This window comes from Nicotiana tabacum, chromosome 8 (genome assembly GCF_000715075.1).
Source record: "Nicotiana tabacum cultivar K326 chromosome 8, ASM71507v2, whole genome shotgun sequence".
In the NCBI taxonomy this organism is placed as follows: Eukaryota; Viridiplantae; Streptophyta; class Magnoliopsida; order Solanales; family Solanaceae; genus Nicotiana; species Nicotiana tabacum.
This window is the reverse complement of record NC_134087.1, coordinates 127,711,997-127,735,433: the sequence shown is the minus strand read 5'-3', so window position 1 is coordinate 127,735,433 and position 23,437 is coordinate 127,711,997.

Below are 23,437 nucleotides of genomic sequence, written 5' to 3'. Positions count from 1 at the left end.
AATCTGCCTATTTTTGTTGTTTTCTTTTACTTAACCTAAATTAGGGTTGCAGATCTTCTTAATCGAACCAAATCTGGTTTGATTCTGTGCTTCTTTTGAATAATTTCCTGTCTATGTTCATTGTATGCATTATGTGATTCATTGCCTTATTTTCTACCGCTTTTTGTATATTTTTACCCAAAAAATTTGGGTTTCAAATTTTCTTCCTTACTGATTTAAATGCTTGCCTTTCTAGTGATTGAATTAATTATTTTCCATGTTTATGTGTTCAGTTCCTACACTATTTAAATCCTTCCCCACTCCCCTTTGATTATGTTCAAAAAATCCTTAAGAACACTATAAACTAAGGCTGTGTGCTTCCACTTTTGAAAAATCTCGTTCTGTATTCTGATTCCTGGCAGGCTAAAACCAAGGCCAGTAATTTCCAAGTACTTGCTCTTGTTTTGGTGATATTTACCAAACTGCCGAATTCCTTCTTCCTTGCTTCATTCTAACTGGTGAGTTACCATGCCTTTTACCATTTCATGTTGATTATCTGCCATTTCATCTATGTGTTACTTCAATTAAACTATGCTATCCTAAATGTTATTACATCTGAGACATGCTTAAATCTACCGTGAGTTTGTTAGTTTGATTTTACTTAGCCATATGTCATTGGTAGCTATCTCTTTAAGTTTAATTCTGTTATAACTTGCTCTTTGAACATGTTCTCATACCTTCTATGGACTAGTTAACTATGTATAGGTGTATGCATTAATAGAATTACAAGTCTATTTGCTGAATTTGCTGTAATGTGGCTTGTTTGATCTTGTTTCAACATATTTTGACACCTCTAGTAACTGCCCTAATTAGTTCCTAACATGTCATGATCTGTTGCTAATTGGTTTCTTCTTATGACACTAGTTTCTACACTTAGCCTAATCTGGATCTTCTTTTATCACTATAAATCTATTTTTGTGACTTTTGATTGACTTCATTTCCTGAAAACTTGACTAAGTCTGCCTAAGTTCAAGCATGTCTAGTATTTGTGTGTATAAGTTCAATTTGGATTTTGTCTTTAAGTGAAATCCCTTGACTCTATTCTACTCATTTCCTATCTTGTCCTTCTGAATTCTTATTCTTAGTCGACTGAAAGCCAAGGCTATTTAGGTTCTGTCCTTTGGCCTCTGTAGTGTGAGCACTGCTCAGGGTTCATGTGAGACCCTTGTGAACTCTGGCGCACTAGGGCCTGGTCCCTAGTATTTTCCCTGAGATGTTTCCTCTATCAACCTCCCTAGTGTGAGCACTGCCCTGGGTTCTTGAAGCCCTTTGGAACTCTAACACACTAGGGACTTGGGTTAGGGGTAGGCATCTATCGGATAAAACCGATAACCCGAATCGTTAATTATTTTATTGGGTTATCGGTATTGGATTATTGGGTTAACGGTTCGGTAACGAGTTAAAAAAATTTTATTGGGTTATCGGTTTGGACTCGGTTTGATAATTTTGTTATTGGGTAAAACCGATAACCCAATAAGGATTAACTAATTTACTAGTTTACCCTTAAGTATATACATACTAGGTTTCATAATTCATAGTTCACTCTTTGATTTCCCTAATTCTTTCTTAGTTTCTCCGCCTCACGCCCTCACCAGTCAGCCCGTCAAGACTCAGGCCGCTGTCAGTCGCATTTCTCAGTTTCTTTCTTTCACTCTTCAGTCACATCTTCACTTCATTTCTCAGATCCATCAGATTCTTCAGCCGTATCTTCACTTCACTCTTCAGTCGCATTTCTCAGCCATATTCTTCAGCTTCATTTTGATTCTTCGTGTATGTTTTTAGTTACTTCATCTTTATTTTTTTCTTAGTTTGTTTGAAAGCATTCTGCCTATGAATTTTTCTTAGTTTGTTTGAAAGCTGAAGTGAGATTTGTTGTGTGCTTTAATTGTTGAGCTGTTACAAAGTTATCTTATGTCAGTTGTCATAAAATTTGTATTTCATAACTAATAAACTTTATAATCTATATACATAATTTTGTACTAGAGTAAAAAAGTAGATATCAATGTACAAAGAGCTAATGCTAGTCGTTTGAACAAAGAAGATCTTAAGAACACTGATTTTCCCATATTTTTTTATACATTGCAAATCTTATAAAACTATTTTAGCAAAAAAATTTTACACCGAATCTGTTTTAGTTGTTTTATCTTATTGGGTAAACCGATAACCGAATCGATAATGATCGATAACCGATTAACCGATAACCGATAACCAATATCTTATCGGTTTGGTTATCGGGTTATGATATTTGTAAACTGATTACCGATAGGCAAAACCGATAATATTCATAACTGAATCGAACCGACCGATGTCCACCCCTAACTTGAGTTTTGTATGCTCAACCTTGATATATGGGTGAATCACTTAACAACTGGTTATTTTGTATCTATGAACATGAATTTTGAAGTTGTTGTGGGTTGAAGGCATGGCCTGTCCATATGTATTTGGGCCTGCTGTAGGCTCCTTATAGTAATACTTATTTTGTAATTCATTGCATTAAATTCTGGTCTATAGTAATTATTTGTAATAACAATTTGGGGTATTAGTAAAATTGGGGAAATGGCTTTATCCTATACTTGCACTGAAATGGGTAGAAATCCTGCCTATAGGCTCATCACTTAGCTAAAATGTGCTATTATATTTAAACATGTTCAACTTCATGTGCTAGAAATCATGCTTATATGTAATCTGTCTTTTCTCACAACATGCTACTTTTAGTTATTGTAGAAATCATGCTTATATGTACTCTATCCTTGTTCAAAACGTATTATTTTCTAGTAGAAATCCTGCCTATAGTTCCTTTATTTGGTTAAAATATGCTCTACGTCTGCTTGATAGAAATCCTATCTATAGGATCTAAAAAATCAGTATTGATCGTAGAAATCATGCCTATAGGAACAAAAGTCAGTTTTAGAGATCATGCCTATAGGATCTAAAATTGGTTTTAATGATAGATTGCATGCCTATATGTTTGAATCAGTTTAATTATCATCTTACCCGTTTGCTCAGGAGTTGTTAAACACTGTGTATTGGCATCCTTAGAAAACCTGCCTATAGGATCAAATAAGTTATTCTGAATGCGCTTATGTGATTACCACTGTTTATTATCGCATAAAACACCTAGACATCATACCTATAGGTTTAATCCCCTTATGCTTAAAATCAGTAGGCAAATCATGTAGGTTTTGGGAAGTGTATTAAGAAAATGGCTTTTGCGTATAACTGTCCGTCCATTAAATCCATATTCATATAGAGATCCTGCCTATAGGTTTCTGCAATTTTAACTATTTAAAATCAGCAACTGTCTGAATTAATCTGATTTACGTGCATTTGTTGTCTAATTGCAGAGGCCAACTTGAGCCCTTACTTGCTTATAAGTGAAAGTCCAATGTGTTTTGTATATCGTCTAGCTTTTGACATTCTGAGCAGCCTAAGTTAAAGTCTAGAAACGCCCTGAGATAGAGGTCCAAATGCCTCCTGGACCATAGGCATGAGACAGGTAGTGCACGCGTAGGACACGACTTAGAATTGACTAGTGCGCTTTAAGTAAACAACTTAAAGATAGTAATTGGATAGAAGGAGATGATAGTCTGTGCCCGCTGAATAATATGAGTAACACCCCATCTCGAGGGAGTTACGAAGTATTATTTATGTTGCACGGGGTGATCCTTTAGGCTAAAAACTTAGGACCCCCTCCCTTTTGCCTTTTAGTTGTTTATTCACATTTAGTAATTCCTTGTTTCTTAGATTTGATCACATAGACTAATTCATATAATTGAGTTCGGCCGGGACCCACAGTTGTGGACCTCGAAGAGTGCCTAACACCTTCTCTTTGAGGTAATTTCGAGCCCTTACCCAATCTTTGGTGATGCAAATTGGTGAAACAAAGTTATTTGCAAATAGGTGCCCTAACGCACCTTAATCCGTTAGGTGATGACTCTCTCTTTTAAAACTCTTCCTTAAAAGAGTTATCACGTGTCGAAACCCGATTTCGCGAGAAAAAAGGGCGCGACGGTCACGGTAGTTGAAGGTTCGTGGGAAGAATTACCCTGTTTGGTAGTCATTGTTCATACACTGAAGATATGGAGGCACTATCTCTACGGCGTATCGTGTGAGATGTTCACGGATAATCAGAGTCTCAGTATTTATTCAAGCAAAAGGATCTCAACTTGAGGTAGAAGAGGTGGTTGGAGCTATTAAAGGACTGTGATATCACCATTTTGTATCCCCTGGGGACGACCAATGTTATTGTTGATGCCTTAAGTAGAAAGGCTGTGAGTATGGGTAGTCGTATGTACATTCTAGAGAGGCTGCAAGCATCAGACGTTCAGGCTTTGGCCAATCAGTTCATACGGTTAGATGTTTTGGAGCCTAGTCGTATTCTAGCTTGAACAGTCTCTCGGTATTCTTTGTATGAGCGCATCAGAGAACATCAATATAATGACCCATATTTGCTTGTCTTTAAGGACAGAGTGCGGCACGATGGTGACAAACATGTTACTATCAGAGATGATGGGGTATTGTGGATGTAGAGTCGTATTTGTTTGCCCAATGTGGATGGGCTTCGTGAGTTGATGCTTGAGGAGGCCCACAGTTCCCAGTATTCTAATCATCTGAATGCCGCCAAGATGTACCAGGATTTAAGGCATCATTATTGGTGGAGGATAATGAAGAAGGATATAGTTGCATATATAGCTCGGTGTCATAATTTCCAACAAGTAAAGTACAAGCATTAGAGGACTGGTGGTTTGCTTTAGAGGCTTGCAATTCCTGAATGGAAGTGGGAGCATATTACCATGAATTTCGTTGTTAGGCTCCCACGGACTCAGAAGAAGTTCGATGTGTTATGGGTCATTGTGGACAGGTTGACCAAGTCAGCACATTTCATTCTAGTAGTAGTTACCTATTCTTCAGAGCAGTTGGCTGATATCTATATCCGCGATATCATCCGTCTTCATGGTGTGCCCGTGTCCATCATTTCTGATCGAGGTACGCAGTTCACCTTGCACTTTTCGAGGTCCGTACAGCGTGAGTTAGGTACACGGGTTGAGTTGGGTACAACATTTCACCCCTAGATAGACGGACAGTCCGAGCGCACCATTCAGATATTGGAGGATATGCTTTGCACTTGCGCTATGGATTTTTGGGGTTTTTGGGATCAGTTCTTGCCGCTTGCGGAGTTTGTCTACAACAATATCTACTAGTCGAGTATTCAAATGGCTCCCTATGAGGCATTGTATGGGAGGCGGTGTCGTCCGCCAATTGGTTGGTTTAAGTCGGGAGAGGCTCGGTTGTTAGGTACCGATTTAGTTCAGGATGCCTTGGAAAAGGTAAAGATGATTCAGGATCGACTTCAGGTAGCTCAGTCTAGGCAGAAGAGTTATGCCGATCGTAGAGTTCTTGATGTTGCATTCATGGTTAGGGAGAGGGTATTGCTCCGGGTTTCACCCATGAAGGGTGTGATGAGGTTCGAAAAGAAGGGCAAGTTGAGCCCTATGTATATTGGACATTTTGAGATTCTTGAGAGAGTGGGTGAGATGGTCTACAGGCTTGCATTTCCACCCTATTTACCTACAGTCCATCCGGTATTCCATGTGTCCATGCTCCGGAAGTATCACAGTGATCCGTTTTATGTGCTAGATTTCAGCTCAGTCCAATTCGAAAGGGATTTGACTTATGAGGAGGAGCCAGTGGCCATTCTAGCCCAGCAAGTCCGGAAGTTGAGGTCTAAGAGTTATTCTTCAGTTCGAGTGCAGTGAAGAGGTCAGCCGATCGAGGCAGCCACGTGGGAGTCCGAGTCGGACATGCGGAGTAGATACCTACACCTTTTCACCAATTCAGGTATATTTTTATGTCCATTCGACGACGAACGTTTATCTTGTATTTCTTGAGAAAGAGCATTAGATTATGTTGTTGTTGAACATTGTCACTCTTAATTATTTGAGTGATCAATCACTTGGGCTTAAAGTGGGTTTAAAAGTAACAAAGCTTTGACATCGTTGTAATGAGTTGTTAGAATGTGATGACCCAATAGATCATTTTGAGTTTTAGCCTTTATTTCTGTATTTTGAGATCTCGATTAGCTTTGTTTAATGTTCCTTAATTTACATGCACAACCAGTGTCTTGTTCTGGAAAGTTTCTATATGGAAAATTTAAGAAAATGTGGGAACTTGCCTTAAAACTCATTTGAGTTGACTACGTTCAATATTTTTTATAAACGGACCTGGATCAGTATTTTGACGGTTCTAGTAGATCAGTATTATGATTTGAGACTTGGGAGTATGCTCGAAATCGAATTCAGAAGTCCCTAACTTGATTTAACGTCAATTGTTAAAAACTAGTAATTTGAAAGTTTGAAGAATTCCTAAGTTTGACTATAAGTTCAATTTTTTGCAACCGGGTTTGGATTTTTATTCGAAACTTTGAATAGGTTCATTTTACCATTTAGGACTTGTCGATAAAATTTGGTGCAAAACAGAGTTGATTTGACGTGATTCGGACGTCCGGTTGTAAATTTGCATGTTCTTGAGTTTCTTTGAAGATTTCATACATTTTAAGAAACTATAAATTTGTAATCATACCATTTGTACTAATGCTGACAGAATTTACTAAATGGGTAATATTCTTACTTTTCTAGCTTACCTCCTTGTGGCATATGAAAATTGTTGATAAGGTGAGAAATTGCAGTGCCCCACTTAGATAAGTCAGTTTGAAGTCTAAGATCATAATCTGAAATATAGTTTTGCATCATCAAATAAAGTTTAAAATAATAAAATAAGAATGAATATATCAAGTGTCAACATGTCATCCAAGTACTATGTACACAAAGCTCTAGTGTGTTGATTTGTGTCTTAAACAAATCTTAAGGTCGATTACACCCTTGAGTAGTGTCATTTAACCAAAAAAAATAAAAGTATAACTTCTAACGGAAAAAGTAAAAGTGATATCTCCAGAATGCTAAATCTTGCGAACAGCTTTTATTTTTTACAAGGAAATTTGTGATGTAATATGCATTACACATATCCTGAGATAGGAATATAACTTATGAAGAGGAACAATTGAGAAAAGCCCAAGAAATCTAACAACAAAAAAGAAACCCTATCATCCATCCCAAAGAAGGGTTCTTAATATTAGCTGCATTATTAGCTTCAACTGTCTGTTCGGCAACAACTTCACTCGTACCAAACAGATAGCTCCCGAAACCTCCTGCTCATCCAAAGTAACATAAACAAAAATCAAGTAAGAGTAATTGAATTTGAGATGCTACTATCATTCTTAAGAAGAAATCTAGGAAACATTTACACATCTTTTCAAATAAAGGCATGGAAGAAAAATGGTGAATAATAAGACGTAAAGAGGAGATACAATCTTATGTTTCGCGAAAGCAGGACTACAAAGATTCCTCTCTCACTGCAGCTCTTTGTCGCTTCCCTCTCCTGATATACCCTATTATTTCAAAATGTATTTTACAAGTTAAGAAAATAACAAACTATCTGGATATTAGTAGCGGTTGACCATCGTAATGGACCCAAAATAAATGCGTCCATCAAAAATGAAATGTATGGAGTAAAAAGAGTGTAGATACTAACATCATATTTCCTCTCTGATTTTATAAAGTAAAGATACTAACCACTTAAAATATCATTCTGGCTCATTAGCGGAAACATAAGTGACCAAGAATCATTACTCATTTCAAATGCAAGTGCAATATTTAATATAAAGAGCTTCACATTTTGGTTCACTTGACTCTCCTATCTTGAGTAACATTATGAGAAACTTAGCCATGTGGTTCGATTTAAGGCATGCCCCTCTTTTTTGGTGGCAGCTAGCTTAGTAGAATCTCTATTCTACAAATAGAATAACGCTTTTTTGGTACAGTGCACAAATCATGTGTGTGCATTCATTGGCATGTGAAACTCGATTACAAGTGTCACACCTCCTTTTTCCGCACCCGAGGGGGCGCGAGGGAGTTTTTTCCAATTAAAGGACAATCGAAACGGGATTGGTTTATTTATTTCAGAGTCGCCACTTGGGAGATTTAGGGTGTCCCAAGTCACCAATTTTAATCCCTCATCGAGGAAAAGAATGACTCTATATTACAGTCTGCGTACCAGAAATCCGGATAAGGAATTCTGTTAACCCGGGAGAAGGTGTTAGGCATTCCCGAGTTCCATGGTTCTAGCACGGTCGCTTAACTGTTATATTTGGCTTGATTATCTGATTTTATACATGTTAAAACCTATGTGCAAGTTTTAAACTCTTGACCGCTTTTATTATTATTTTTTACGAGAATTGCAACGTCGTGAAAATATATCTCAAACCACGTTACATCAATGCACCCGTGGTTATTGACATATCTCGACTCGGTTGAGATTTGGATTTGGGTCACATAAATGTGCACCCGAATTAAGAAAAATACGTTATTAAGACGCACCTAAAGCAACTAACGTATTGTTATTTTGGAGAAGGCCGCAAAATTTGCTAAACGGCATGTCCCGAATTCTAAGTATTTTTAATATATATACATTTAGAGGGCCCCGCAGCTTCTACATTTTTGTTTGTCGAGGCTCGTCTCATTCATTATTTTTAAAAGAATTTGCAACGTCGTGGACATGCATCTCGAACCACGCTACAATCAATGTACCCGCGATTTAGAGACACATTTCAACTCTGCTGAGATTTGGATTTGGGTCACATAAATGTGCACCCGAGTTAGGGAGAATAAATTATTAAAGGCGCGCCTAAAGCAGCTAGCGCATTATTATTTTGGGTGGGGCCGTGAAATTTGCTAAACAGCCCGTCCCGGAATCTAAGTATATAACACATATATTTTGTGAGGGCTCCGCAATCTGTACATTTTTTATTTGGCGAAGCTAGTCTCGTTTTTTATTTATTTATTTATTTATTATTATTATTTTCATTTTTTAAAAGGATGCCATTTTTACGCCTTTAACAGTACTAAACCTTACGGCTTCTTTACAACTAAAATCTCATCACTTGTCAAAAAATTAATAAAATGAGTTTAGTGAATGAGTGTTTCAGAAGTAGTAACAACAAGTACTAATGCTAATTTTGTCCGAATGAACTAAGCAAAGGACCCCGAATCAAATTAACGTCAAACTTGTGTCATAGAACAACTAGACAAACTTAATTAAATGACATCAAATAAACAAGAATAACATAGCGCAAAATGAGCAAAAATGCATACGGTGAAAACATAAGCAGAAAATTATCGTACCAATTTCTATATTGCATCTTTGAACATTTAACGTAACATTTCCTTATCTAATACTTGAGGTTTACTAACCTTTGAACCTCGGCAAACTCAGGACGACAAACGCGACCCCGACGGGACTCAAGTCAGACCTCTCTGAACGAAGAACAACGACGGAACCTCGGACAAACACCTCGACGTACCGGACCTCGATGAACCAAAGACGACCTCGATGGAAATAGAAAGCTCGAACCCACAACTGTCAACAACCAAGGATTGTTTGGTTGCTGCTGTATTTTTCCGGCGCAACACCTGGTACGTGAAGCTGCAGCAGGAGGGGTCGTTTGGATGTGAGGAAGGAGGAGGCTATGGAGCTGGTAGCGGGTAACAATGGTGGTGGGTTGTTGACGCAAGGTGATGAGGCTACAATGGCGGGAAAGCTGACGGGCTGGGGTTGGTGACTGTGTGAGACGGTATGGGAGCTGGTTGTGGTTGCGACGATGGAGGCGGTGTTTTGGTGGGGGTGAAGACGAACAGCGGTGTCGTCGGGGCAGTGGTCGAGGACTGAGCTGGTAACGGCAACAATGGCGGATTCAAGGAGGAGGAAGGCGATGGTCGTTATTGTCGCGACTGGTTTTAGTTACGACGGGGGAGGAGAAGTGGTCGTGGGGTTGGTTGGTTCGGACGGTGGTCGACGGGTTTCTATTTGGTGGTGTTTGGGTATCCGGAAGTCGGACGCAGGTGAGGGTTTTTCTAGGTTTTTCTGAGGATGAAGGGGGGTGAACAGTGCATTTTGGTTTTGTTTAGGTGTTGAGGTCTGTTTGGTGGTATCGATGGAGATTGGAGGAGAAGGAGTGGGGCTCGTAGGGTTTTGGGTGGTGTGTTGACGGTGGTGATGGAGGAGGTGTTTGGACGGTAGGGTTTTTGTTAGGTTTTGTTTTGTTTGTTCTTCTGAGGAAGAACCATAAACAGTGATAGCCCTCCCATTTTTCAAAGTCCCGTTTTTTCATTTTTTCAAAATCCTGTCCGTGTATTTTATAATTTTCTGCCAAGAAAAATGAGCCCCACGCGTGGTGGGGTTCAAGGTTTGTGTCCCCCACGCGTGGTGGGGTTCCCCATGTGTCGTGGACTCGGTTTATTATGGGCTAGGTCCGAAAATTAGGCCTAAAACCGGGTAGTTTGAACCCGAATATTATTCTTTTGCCCGGATCCGAGAATAAGAACACGACGTTGCTTAACTAATTATGTAAGCAAAATAGCTACTAAAATAAGACTAATCATTTAAAACAAAACTATATTATTATTTTCTTAATATTTTCGAGATTAAAATAGCTACAAAATATTAATAAAACTATTTTGTAATTTTCGTTTTTTAATAAAGACAAAATATAAAGTAATATTTTTTGTATTTTTTTCAAAATTAAAATGACTACGAAACATTAATTATATTTTTTTGTAATTTTCGAATTTATATAAAGTACCAAAATAAAGTACAATTTTTGTATTTTTTCAAGTTTATGAGAAATACATAAACTAAAATTTATATATGTATTTTTTGTGATTTTTTCTTTTTGCAACGAAATAAAGTAAAAATAGTTAAAATAGCTATACTAGACCCAATTTCACATATTCACGCTAAAAATGTAAAAATTCTCGGGGAGGGTCAAAAATCCGGTGTCTACAGCTGCCCCTCTTTGACTGGAAACACGAAAAGTTTTCCGACAAAGAACGACTAGACATGTTATTGACCCGACCATTACTTGGACGGACTACACTAAGGAAAGGGAGGGAATGTGACCGAGCCCTGGTATCTGAGCTGCCTACATATCCTTGGTTATACAGGAATCAGGCCACGTGTAGTTCGGGAATGAGAGAGATGGTGGAGTGTACCGAGGTGGAGAGCCGATCGAGGTTCCGTTCCGTTGAGGTTCCGGTCCGTGGTCCTGTCATTACATCAAAAATGATAACTGAAAAAGACTAACTAAACCTATCAGCTACTAGTTACAAGGATTCCTATCTCTAAGTCTTCTGAAACTTGATCTTGAGTCTTGAATGGTGTTTCATACAGACTTTGGATTTGAACCTTGATACTTGCTAGTTGTAGGCGCTAATTCTTGAGCAGATCACATCTGTTCTCCACTTCCGTGCTTTGGATTCATTCATTTTTTCTTTTTTTTTCTTCTTTTTTTGTTTGTTTTTGTGACTAGCTTTTGTTGACCCTCTCAGACTGTTGACTCGCATTCTTGGGGCGAGCTTCTTATTGTTTCTATCTTGGATTGAGTGTCGGGGATTTTTGTTGTAGCCTTCTGCCTTCCAATGGATTGCGGCTCGACTTTGAACGATGTTCCGCTGTTCTACAGGCGGACCCCTAACTTCTTCAATCTTCGGCATACAACAACCTCCGCTCTACAGGCAGGCTCCTGACAACCAAAACAAACAACACAAATGAAATTTCCTAACCCAGTTTGCACTGGGAAGGTTTGTGAGTCGTTAGCAAAATCGTAACCCGCCGATACTACTGATGCCATGCTGAGAGTGAACTAAAGACTAGACTAGGATGTGCATCTCCTACGAGTAAACTCTCCATTTAGGAAGTGAGTCTCCTAAAATAAAATATAACCTGAAAAAGCCAAGCTAGGAAGCGCGCCTCCTATTGGTAAAACATGGAACGTATTCCCTTGTTATACAGGTGGGCGCCTGGCTTTAACACTTGAAATGAAAAGACTAAAATGTATTCCTCTCGTTATACAGGTGGGCGCCTGGCTTCAACACTTGAAATAAAAAGACTGAAATGTATTCCACTCGTTATGTAGGTGGGCGCCTGACAAGAAATTTAAAGACTGAAAGTATTCCTCTCGTTATACAGGTGGGCGCCTGGTTTTAGGAAAACTAAACATTGATAGTCTTAAGAAAACTAAAAATGACTCTCTTTTTTTCTTTTCTTTTTTCAATCGTTGTTTTTTTTTTCAAACGTTGTTTTTTTTGGTATCTTAGGAGAAAGATTCATCAGACTAAGATTTTGATCCTAGGAGAAGGTTCATCAGACTAGGTCTTGTTTTTGGTGTCTTAGGAGAAAGATTCATCAGACTAAGATTTGGATCCTAGGAGAAGGTTCATCAGACTAGGTCTCTATCTTAAGAGAAAAGTTCATCGGACTAAGATTTTGATCCTAGGAGAAGGTTCATCAGACTAGGTCTTTTTGTTTTTTTGGTATCTTAGGAGAAAGATTCATCAGACTAAGATTTGGATCCTAGGAGAAGGTTCGTCAGACTAGGTCTCTATCTTAGGAGAAAAGTTCATCGGACTAAGATTTTGATTTTTTGGTATCTTAGGAGAAAGGTTCATCAGACTAAGATTTTGATCCTAGGAGAAGGTTCATCAGACTAGGTCTTTTCTTTTGTTTTTTGGTTATCTTAGGAGAAAGATTCATCAGACTAAGATTTTGATCCCAGGAGAAGGTTCGTCAGACTAGGTCTCTATCTTAGGAGAAAAATTAGTCAGACTAAGATTTTGATCCTAGGAGAAGGTTCATCAGACTAGGTCATTTTTTGGTATCTTAGGAGAAAGATTCATCAGACTAAAATTGTGATCCTAGGAGAAGGTTCGTCAGACTAGGTCTCTATCTTAGGAGAAAAATTCATCGGACTAAGATTTTGATCCTAGGAGAAGGTTCATCAGACTAGGTCTTTTCTTTTGTTTTTTGGTTATCTTAGGAGAAAGATTCATCAGACTAAGATTTTGATCCTAGGAGAAGGTTCGTCAGACTAGGTCTCTATCTTAGGAGAAAAATTCACCAGACTAAGATTTGGATCCTAGGAGAAGGTTCATCAGACTAGGTCTTTTTTTTTTAACAATAACTTAGGAGGAAATGCATCTCCTATGGGTAAAACATAAACTTAGGAGGAAATGTGTCTCCTATGGGTAAAAACTAAACTTAGGAGGAAATGCGTCTCCTATGGGTAAAACATAAACTTAGGAGGAAATGCATCTCCTATGGGTGAATCTAAAACAAACTTAGGAGGAAATGCATCTCCTATGGGTAAAACTAGACTTAGGAGGAAATGCGTCTCCTATGGGTAAAACATAAACTTAGGAGGAAATGCGTCTCCTATGGGTAAAACATAAACTTAGGAGGAAATGCGTCTCCTATGGGTAAAAGTGAAACAAACTTAGGAGGAAATGCATCTCCTATGAGTAAAAACTTTAATGATTTCAAATTAGGAAGTGCGTCTCCTATTAATGACATATTCATTTAGGAAGTGCGTCTCCTATGCGTGAACCATTTCCTTCTTTTTTTTTTTGAATTATTTACTTACATGTGTTGTCTTCCCTCGAAACTGTTGGGGATTATTTTGATGGGGATGACTTTTTACCCTTTTTTTCATTTTTTTTTCATTATTATCTTTTTATTCTTTTTTTTTTTATTCTTTTTTTCCATAGCTTCTTCCTTCGAAGACTACCTCCCTTGAGAGTCGTTTTGCCTTTCCCCGAAAGGAACCGCTGAGGATACCGACTTTCCAACCTTGTGTTGGACTCCTCGCAACTGCTAGGGATAACACTGTTGGGGAATTATTTACTTACCTGTTGGGGGGTAAAATGTTATCAGCTGGGGGTACCTGACTTCCAGAAAATTTTCTAAATGGAAGGAAAATTTTCTGCCCCAGTTTGATAATATCCCTTGTGGCATGCGTTTCTGCATCAATGCCATTTCCTTTACCTGTTTCAAATCAAACAAAATTTGTTAGTTTAAAACATGGTGGTTGGCTATGATACTCCTATTGGGATGGCTTTCCCTTTCTCCTTCCTTTCTCTGTGCTCCACAACTTGTTGGGGATGATATCATTTGCAGGGGATAATCCCTTTCTGTTGGGGCTATCCCTCTTCTTTTGTGGTATAGCTCGGAAACTGGCATTTTCCCGACCTTTTAGTCTAGTATGGATTTCGCCAAATCATGCTCACTGCTCTCCTTGCTTTGTTCACGGGCCTTGTCTTTGAGGTTTATAACCTTGGTTTTGGCCAGGATATCCCTCTTAACGCTCGTCAATCCTTTTGTCAATTCCCTTTTGCTGGGGATATCTTTATTGACACTGGCCTCACGCTTGTTCCTTGCTGACTATACCCTTTGGATGTACTAGTCAGATCTCATCTTGAAAAGCTGAAGGCATATTTGAAGTCAATTCACTTGTTCTGACCAGACAGACTCTATTGGGGATTTTTCTATGAAAGGAAAAAGATAAAAGGGAACAGAATAAAAAGACAGGAAAAAAATGACTCTTTAACAAAAGAAACTATAAATAAAAATCTATCAAACGCAGATACCGACTCTAATGGCCATGACATGCGTATGTGGCCTATCCTCTACCGTCAATCATCTTTCAAGATCTTCAATTGGCAATTCCCCATCTGATTCTCAATCCTATTCGACTTGTAGTGCCCAAAGGGTTTTCACTATCAAGCCTCTCTCATTTCTGGTTTTTCTCTCAACTTTCATCGCCTTATGGTGCCTGTGAAGGTTTTCACCGATAAGACTCTCTCATTTGTATCACTTTCCAGCTGGGGGTTTGGAGTGTCGCCGGTATGACTCTTTCCGCTGGGGATCAGAGTCTTTTCTGCTGTGGAACAGAATGTTATGCTCACCGGTGAGACTCTCATTTGTCTGACTTGGCATCTTTTGAAGACTGATCAGAAGGTCTTTCTTTGGACCGTAATGTGGGTTTTGGATAGGCTAGAAAGAAAAGTTATAAAAGGCTAAAAAATGCATTAATTTTGGGTTATTAGTTACAACCTTCGGAATTAGATTTATTTACAACAAACGCAACCTTTGCCCCAGTTTCTTGCTTGGGGATATTTTAATTGATTTTTTTTTCATTTTTCAAAACTATGACCGAGCCGTGAAGCGCCTACGTATCCTCTTTGAGGAATCAGGTCAAACGTAGTTCCCAATTCCTTTTTTTCATTCTGATTTTCTTTTTTGTTATCATTCTTCTTTTCTTTTCTTTTCTTTTCTCTTTTTTCGTTTTTGTTGTTTTCTTTCTTTCTCTTTTTTTTCGTTGCTACTGATTCCGAACGAGGGGTATGAAAGAAAATAAATAAGGCTCAAAAAGGGGTAACGAAGGATAAAGTGTTTAGGTAGCAGAATAAAATGCCTTCGTCATTCCAGTCTTCAAAACATGCCAAGTGCAAACAACACAATTGAACATAGATTTATAGTCTCTTCCGATGGTGCCGGACTTGACAATTATGTTAAACAATTTATTTTTCCTTGCCGTTTCAAAAGCACCGTTGGGCGACACTCTCATTATCTTGAACGACCCTCATGCCGATCTTGCTCTTAACGATTTTTCTTTGTGTTTAACTTGCCCTAGTTCCACATGACTCGAGCTCTGAACATTCTCAAACCGTTCTTATTTTCCGGGGTTTTATGATTAACTTTTAAGATTAGGCCCAAAGTGTGTGCGCATGTCATGTCACTAGAATCGGCGCTGAACAAAATGACAAAAGGACTAAACAAAAGATGACTGGAAATAATAAAAGACCGGATCTTGCGTTAGCCTACCGGTGAAATGGTTTGAATAACAAAACAAACAAAACAAACCAGAACAAAATCCTGAAACAAACTAGACAAAATTTAAACAACCGCTATGACAAAACGGAAAGTTAAGACAGTTTTGACACAAGACAATATCCGGCTTATAACCCTAATAATCTGAACAATAGAAATGACAACAAAATAAGCCACCACAAGCTTCTCTCTTGCTGACCAAGGAAACGAAGCGTCCTCCCACTTTAGCAAAAACTGGCATCTTAGCCACTGAGCTTTGCATCAATACTGCCAAGACTATTGCCAGCTTCAACATCATCAACCTCCGTCGACAAGCTCTCGATAGGGTTCGAGTGCTCCATGTCACTGTTATTGATCACAATCCGCCCTTCTTGGATCATTTTCTCCACTTCCCTTTTCAAAGTACGACAGCTCTTAACATTGTGCCCTACGACATTGGAGTGGTATGCGCATCGCGCTGCCGGATCAAAGTTCCTTGCAAGTGGATCTGGAGTACATGCGGGGAGTGGCTCAATCAAGCCAGCATGCCTTAGCCTTCCAAACAGACTGGCATAAGATACTCCGATAGGGGTGAGAGTCTTTTCTCGTTTCAATAGCCTCTTCATTCTTGCATGTTGACAGGGCCGGAAACCTGATCCAGGTGGCTTTTGGTAGGCTTGTGTAGGTGGGTAGGCATTTTGTGGTGCCGGGTGCCTGGAAAGTGAAGTATGGCGGGGAAAGAAGTGGTGTTGGGGAGCGGAGAAGCATTGAGGAGTGATGGAGCTACTCGGGTAGCTGGGAAAGCTGCCATAAGTGGGTTGGGATGGAGAGTATGGGGGATCGTCCGTTATGGTGTTGGGTGCTTGGGAAATGATAGAGTTCAAGAGGCTTGGCGGTGGAGGGGGTGGTGCTTTTCCAGTTATCCATGCCTGATACATATCTGCCACATGTTGTCTCAGTATTTTCACTTCCTCTACCAACCCGTTGTTCCGTTCGACCAATTGTTGTCGGTCATCGATACCGACCCACTCGGTTCTGCGGTTCTGAGCCATTGTCCTTTGATTTTGCTTTGCAGGGAGGATCTACCACAACCAACCACTTTCTATATATGGACACATCAAAGGGAAGTCATCACGTTAGTGTTAGAGCATTGGACAGACAATCATATATCAGAGATACAATGTACCTAAGCAGTTAAACAATTGTGCCCCTCTGAAAATCTTCCACACTCTCTTTTATTTATTTATTATATATATATATATATTTATATTTTTTTTTTATTATATATATTTTTTTTAGTGGTGGTCGAATCTTATGGAGATTGCCTACGTATCATGACCCCGCATGAATCAGACCTTGCGTAGTTCGGGCCAATAAAAGATAAACAATAATAAACATTTTTTCAATTTTCATATTAGAACAAACTGGGTTTCAAAGGTTTGAAGATGACCTACAAACTCGAAAATCAAACAACCCGCATATTCTAATCAAAAGATTTACAAACTTAAAAACAAACGGCCAGCTTCCTTTCCCCGTTTTTCAAATGCAACCAAATGGCTATTCTTGCAAATGTGGCCCCTTCCAATTCTCACATGAATTTTGAGGCCGGGGAGGATTATTTTATGACACTTTACCAACTTGTCCATTCTTTTACGAAAATAACCTTTCGACAACTGAAAGATACTCTAAGGCTATTTCGGCAAGAACGGTTTAAGACGCGGCCGAAGCTGGCTCGGCTTATTATGACAAAATTCAAACGGTATTCACCTGACCGCCGACTCTTTGTTTTTTTTTCAAATTATAATAAAAACCTGATGTTGCAAACACGGCCCTTCAGCACCTCGGGGACGAAGATTTTTAAGGCTGTGTGGGTCCATATCTCAAAATCCTAAACATGACCCAAAAGGTGGCTGTTTATGCAAAGTCAGCCTTCCGTCGTCCCTTTCGGGAACATTCGGCTATTTATGACAAAACAGCATCACCTGACTTATTTATGACTCTTTTTATCGATTTTCAAATTAGAAAACTCAATACTGCAAACACGGCCTTTCAACGTCTCGGGGACGAAGATTTTTAAGGCTGTGAGGGTCAACTGGACCAAATCTTAAATATGACCCAAAAGTGGCTGTTTATGCAAAGTCAGCCTTCCGGCGTCCCTTTCGGGAACATTCGGCTATTTATGACAAAACAACATCACCTAACTTAAAAGATTAAAATTTTGACATGTTTTTTATTTATTTGTTTTTTTATTTATTTTTGGCTTTTTAGCAAAAGAGGGGTTGGACCCGATGAGGGTTGCCTACGTATCTCACATCCGGTGAGAATCAAACCCGCGTAGTTCGGGCAATAAACTATTTTTGAGAAGACCCTTTTCCATTTTCTATTTATTTTATTTTATTTTTTACAACAAACAAACAAACTATTATTTTTCATTCATAACAAACTAACAAACTAACAAAAAAACATAAAACATTCCTTCCGTTTTTTCTTTTTTTTTTCAAAATTTTGGCAGAGTTTCGACACTACTTGGACATTGGGTTTTTTTCTAAAAATAAATAGTTATATCTCTACACTGTTATTTTCTCCCCTTTTCACGATTTTCTAATTTTTGGAAAATGATGACAACATACAAAATCTTTTGAATTTTCATTACAAAATCTTTTGAATTTTCATGCTCTTTTATATATATATATATATATATATATATACACATATATTTTCAAAAATGTGGCATGGGGGACATAGGGAATTTCAAGACTTCTTGGATTTCGCAAATGTTCCCCATGCGCTTTTTCCAACATGTGAAGCATGGGGGACATAGGGAATTCCAAGACTTCTTGGATTCCACAAATGTTCCCCATGTGCCTTTTCCAAAAATGAAGCGTGGGGGACATGTGGAATATGAAGGCTTCTTGAATTCCACAATGTTCTCCATGTGCTTAATTAATATAATAGCATGCTTATCTAAAAAAAAAAAATCGTGCAACTTTCTTATTTAATGTGATCAGCATGATAAGGAGTGTCATTTGTCCGCAAATATCATTGGTCCGCCAAATGACCCATTCACCCTTGAATAAATACAACATGTAGCACTCAGGATGCCAAAAATGGTCTATTATTTTCAGGTTGCCTGTCCTAGACGGACCCAACCCCTGTGTTGAGTCCCCTAAGTCAAATGCACATGATGCAAATAAACGTTCCTACTAGGGATCCGGCATGTGGCTTTGTTATACTAGGTTCAAAAACCTGGGTCGGTGTTCTAGACAGTGTACCCGAGCGGACAACTCGAGCTGAGGAAGGAGCTCCTTTCCGGGAACCAAAAGGCCAGCCGGCATAGAAACTTTCCGAGCCTCTTTTATTTAGGGTATGACACTAACAGAATAGGGAGTCTCAACCAGTAAGCACATCCCCGGAGGTAAGAAGAGAAAGGTTTCGGCACAATTTATATACAGTTTAAATAATATCAAAGCGGTAAAAGCATCATTTAGCACATTAGGCTCAAACATGTAAAAATCAGATAAAACCAAATATAACAATTTATCTAAGCTCGAATTTCTAACCCTGAACCAGTGGTTCTGGGTCAAATAATCCCCAGCAGAGTCGCCAGAGCTGTCACACCTCCTTTTTCCGCACCCGAGGGGGCGCGAGGGAGTTTTTTCCAATTAAAGGACAATCGAAACGGGATTGGTTTATTTATTTCAGAGTCGCCACTTGGGAGATTTAGGGTGTCCCAAGTCACCAATTTTAATCCCGAATCGAGGAAAAGAATGACTCTATATTATAGTCTGCGTACCAGAAATCCGGATAAGGAATTCTGTTAACCCGGGAGAAGGTGTTAGGCATTCCCGAGTTCCGTAGTTCTAGCACGGTCGCTCAACTGTTATATTTGGCTTGATTATCTGATTTTATACATGTTAAAACCTATGTGCAAGTTTTAAACTCTTGACCGCTTTTATTATTATTTTTTACGAGAATTGCAACGTCGTGAAAATATATCTCAAACCACGTTACATTAATGCACCCATGGTTATTGACATATCTCGACTCGGTTGAGATTTGGATTTGGGTCACATAAATGTGCACCCGAATTAAGAAAAATACGTTATTAAGACGCACCTAAAGCAACTAACGTATTGTTATTTTGGAGAAGGCCGCAAAATTTGCTAAACGGCATGTCCCGAATTCTAAGTATTTTTAATATATATACATTTAGAGGGCCCCGCAGCTTCTACATTTTTGTTTGTCGAGGCTCGTCTCATTCATTATTTTTAAAAGAATTTGCAACGTCGTGGACATGCATCTCGAACCACGCTACAATCAATGTACCCGCGATTTAGAGACACATTTCAACTCTGCTGAGATTTGGATTTGGGTCACATAAATGTGCACCCGAGTTAGGAAGAATAAATTATTAAAGGCGCGCCTAAAGCAGCTAGCGCATTATTATTTTGGGTGGGGCCGTGAAATTTGCTAAACGGCCCGTCCCGGAATCTAAGTATTTAACACATATATTTTGTGAGGGCTCCGCAATCTGTACATTTTTTATTTGGCGAAGCTAGTCTCGTTTTTTATTTATTTATTTATTTTATTTTATTCATTTTTAAAAGGATGCCATTTTTATGCCTTTAACAATACTAGACCTTACGGCTTCTTTACAACTAAAATCTCATAACTTGTCAAAAAATTAATAAAATGAGTTTAGTGAATGAGTGTTTCAGAAGTAGTAACAACAAGTACTAATGCTAATTTTGTCCGAATGAACTAAGCAAAGGACCCCGAATCAAATTAACGTCAAACTTGTGCCATAGAACAACTAGACGAACTTAATTAAATGACATCAAATAAATAAGAATAACATAGCGCAAAATGAGCAAAAATGCATACGGTGAAAACATAAGCAGAAAATTATCGTACCAATTTCTATATTGCATCTTTGAACATTTAACGTAATATTTCCTTATCTAATACTTGAGGTTTACTAACCTTTGAACCTCGGCAAACTCAGGACGACAAACGCGACCCCGACGGGACTCAAGCCGGACCTCTCTGAACGAAGAACAACGACGGAACCTCGGACAAACACCTCGACGTACCGGACCTCGATGAACCAAAGACGACCTCGATGGAAATAGAAAGCTCGAACCCACAACTGTCAACAACCAAGGATTGTTTGGTTGCTGCTGTATTTTTCCGGCGCAACACCTGGTACGTGAAGCTGCAGCAGGAGGGGTCGTTTGGATGTGAGGAAGGAGGAGGCTATGGAGCTGGTAGCGGGTAACAATGGTGGTGGGTTGTTGACGCAAGGTGATGAGGCTGCAATGGCGGGAAAGCTGACGGGCTGGGGTTGGTGACTGTGTGAGACGGTGTGGGAGCTGGTTGCGACGATGGAGGCGGTGTTTTGGTGCGGGTGACGACGAACAGCGGTGTCGTCGGGGCAGTGGTCGAGGACTGAGCTGGTAACGGCAACAATGGCGGATTCAAGGAGGAGGAAGGCGATGGTCGTTATTGTCGCGACTGGTTTTAGTTACGACGGGAGAGGAGAAGTGGTCGTGGGGTTGGTTGGTTCGGACGGTGGTCGACGGGTTTCTATTTGGTGGTGTTTGGGTATCCGGAAGTCGGACGCAGGTGAGAGTTTTTCTAGGTTTTTCTGAGGATGAAGGGGGTGAACAGTGCGTTTTGGTTTTGTTTAGGTGTTGTGGTCTGTTTGGTGGTGTCGATGGAGATTGGAGGAGAAGGAGTGGGGCTCGTAGGGTTTTGGGTGGTGTGTTGACGGTGGTGATGGAGGAGGTGTTTGGACGGTAGGGTTTTTGTTAGGTTTTGTTTTGTTTGTTCTTCTGAGGAAGAACCATGAACAGTGATAGCCCTCCCATTTTTCAAAGTCCCGTTTTTTCATTTTTTTCAAAATCCTGTCCGTGTATTTTATAACCTTTGCCAAGAAAAATGAGCCCCACGCGTGGTGGGGTTCAAGGTTTGTGTCCCCCACGCGTGGTGGGGTTCCTCATGTGTCGTGGACTCGATTTATTATGGGCTAGGTCCGAAAATTAGGCCTAAAACCGGGCAGTTTGAACCCGAATATTATTCGTTTGCCCGGATCCGAAAATAAGAACACGACGTTGCTTAACTAATTATGTAAGCAAAATAGCTACTAAAATAAGACTAATTATTTAAAACAAAACTATATTATTATTTTCTTAATATTTTCGAGATTAAAATAGCTACAAAATATTAATAAAACTATTTTGTAATTTTCGTTTTTTAATAAAGACAAAATATAAAGTAATATTTTTTGTATTTTTTTTCAAAATTAAAATGACTACGAAACATTAATTATATTTTTTTGTAATTTTCGAATTTATATAAAGTACCAAAATAAAGTACAATTTTTGTATTTTTCAAGTTTATGAGAAATACATAAACTAAAATTTATATATGTATTTTTTGTGATTTTTTCTTTTTGCAACGAAATAAAGTAAAAATAGTTAAAATAGCTATACTAGACCCAATTTCACATATTCACGCCAAAAATGTGAAAATTCTAGGGGAGGGTCAAAAATCCGGTGTCTACAACAAGGAATATTGGAGAGTGAATATTACTATAACAAACTTCAATTACCGAATGAATTATACACCATGGAACTTATACACAATGGGACTTAATTGTCCAACATCTAAACTTTGATAACCTCACTATGTCATTCAGCTTTAACTACAAGTCAGTGACTCCTTATGGAGCAATTAGTAAGTCCTCAATCTGATTGTAAATACTCTGACCTTTAGTTGCTATTATTTCATTTGTGAATCAGATAAAGTAGCAGTTTCTCTGTCCGGCTGATAATATTCTCGTTGTAGCTTTTTTCACATAGAGTAAGAAAAGTTGAAGTAATTCATGTTTATCTATTATCTCTTTATGAAAGAAGAAGGCTTTGTAGGAGCTGTTTGAAGGCACCTAAAGTTGGAAGGTAATTTTGGAGTGAAAACATCTAGTTTTAGAATGTGAGTATTTGTGGGATATACTAAAAAGGATCTACTTATACTTTTGTTATTTAATCTACAACTGACATTACTTTGGGTTGTTACTACACTTACTTTTTTGATACCTGAATATACCTAGAGGATCAGCTGAGATTTTGAAAATAATATGATTAACCTTATGGATGTTTTTGCAGATGACACTATTATGCTAAGGGGTGTGAAATTCTACAATGATCTATTCATGCAGTGAGAGCTGATTCATCGGCTGGAAAATTACATAAGAACTTTAAGCTTCAAAAAATTGTAAATATAGAATGAAGGTAAATGCATTATAAAGAACGAATTCACACATATCTATCAACTCCTTTTGTATAACATTTAAACTTTTCCTAAGTAAGAGCTTAAGTTCCCTCTTTATTCAATTTGAATCTCTCTTTAAACATAATCGTTATCATATATTCTGGACTTTCCAAAGCACAAAATCAATTCTGATTCCTAATAGTGTCGGACTTTTGTCTAATCTAAATTTCATACCACGCATCATAATTTCTGCTAATAAGACGTAAAAATCTATCCAAACTCATGTACAGCTAAATAGAAGAGCCATATCAACAATATCGGTATACATGTGGTCTTTATTTATATTTTTTTATTTTTTTATGAGGTCGAAGGA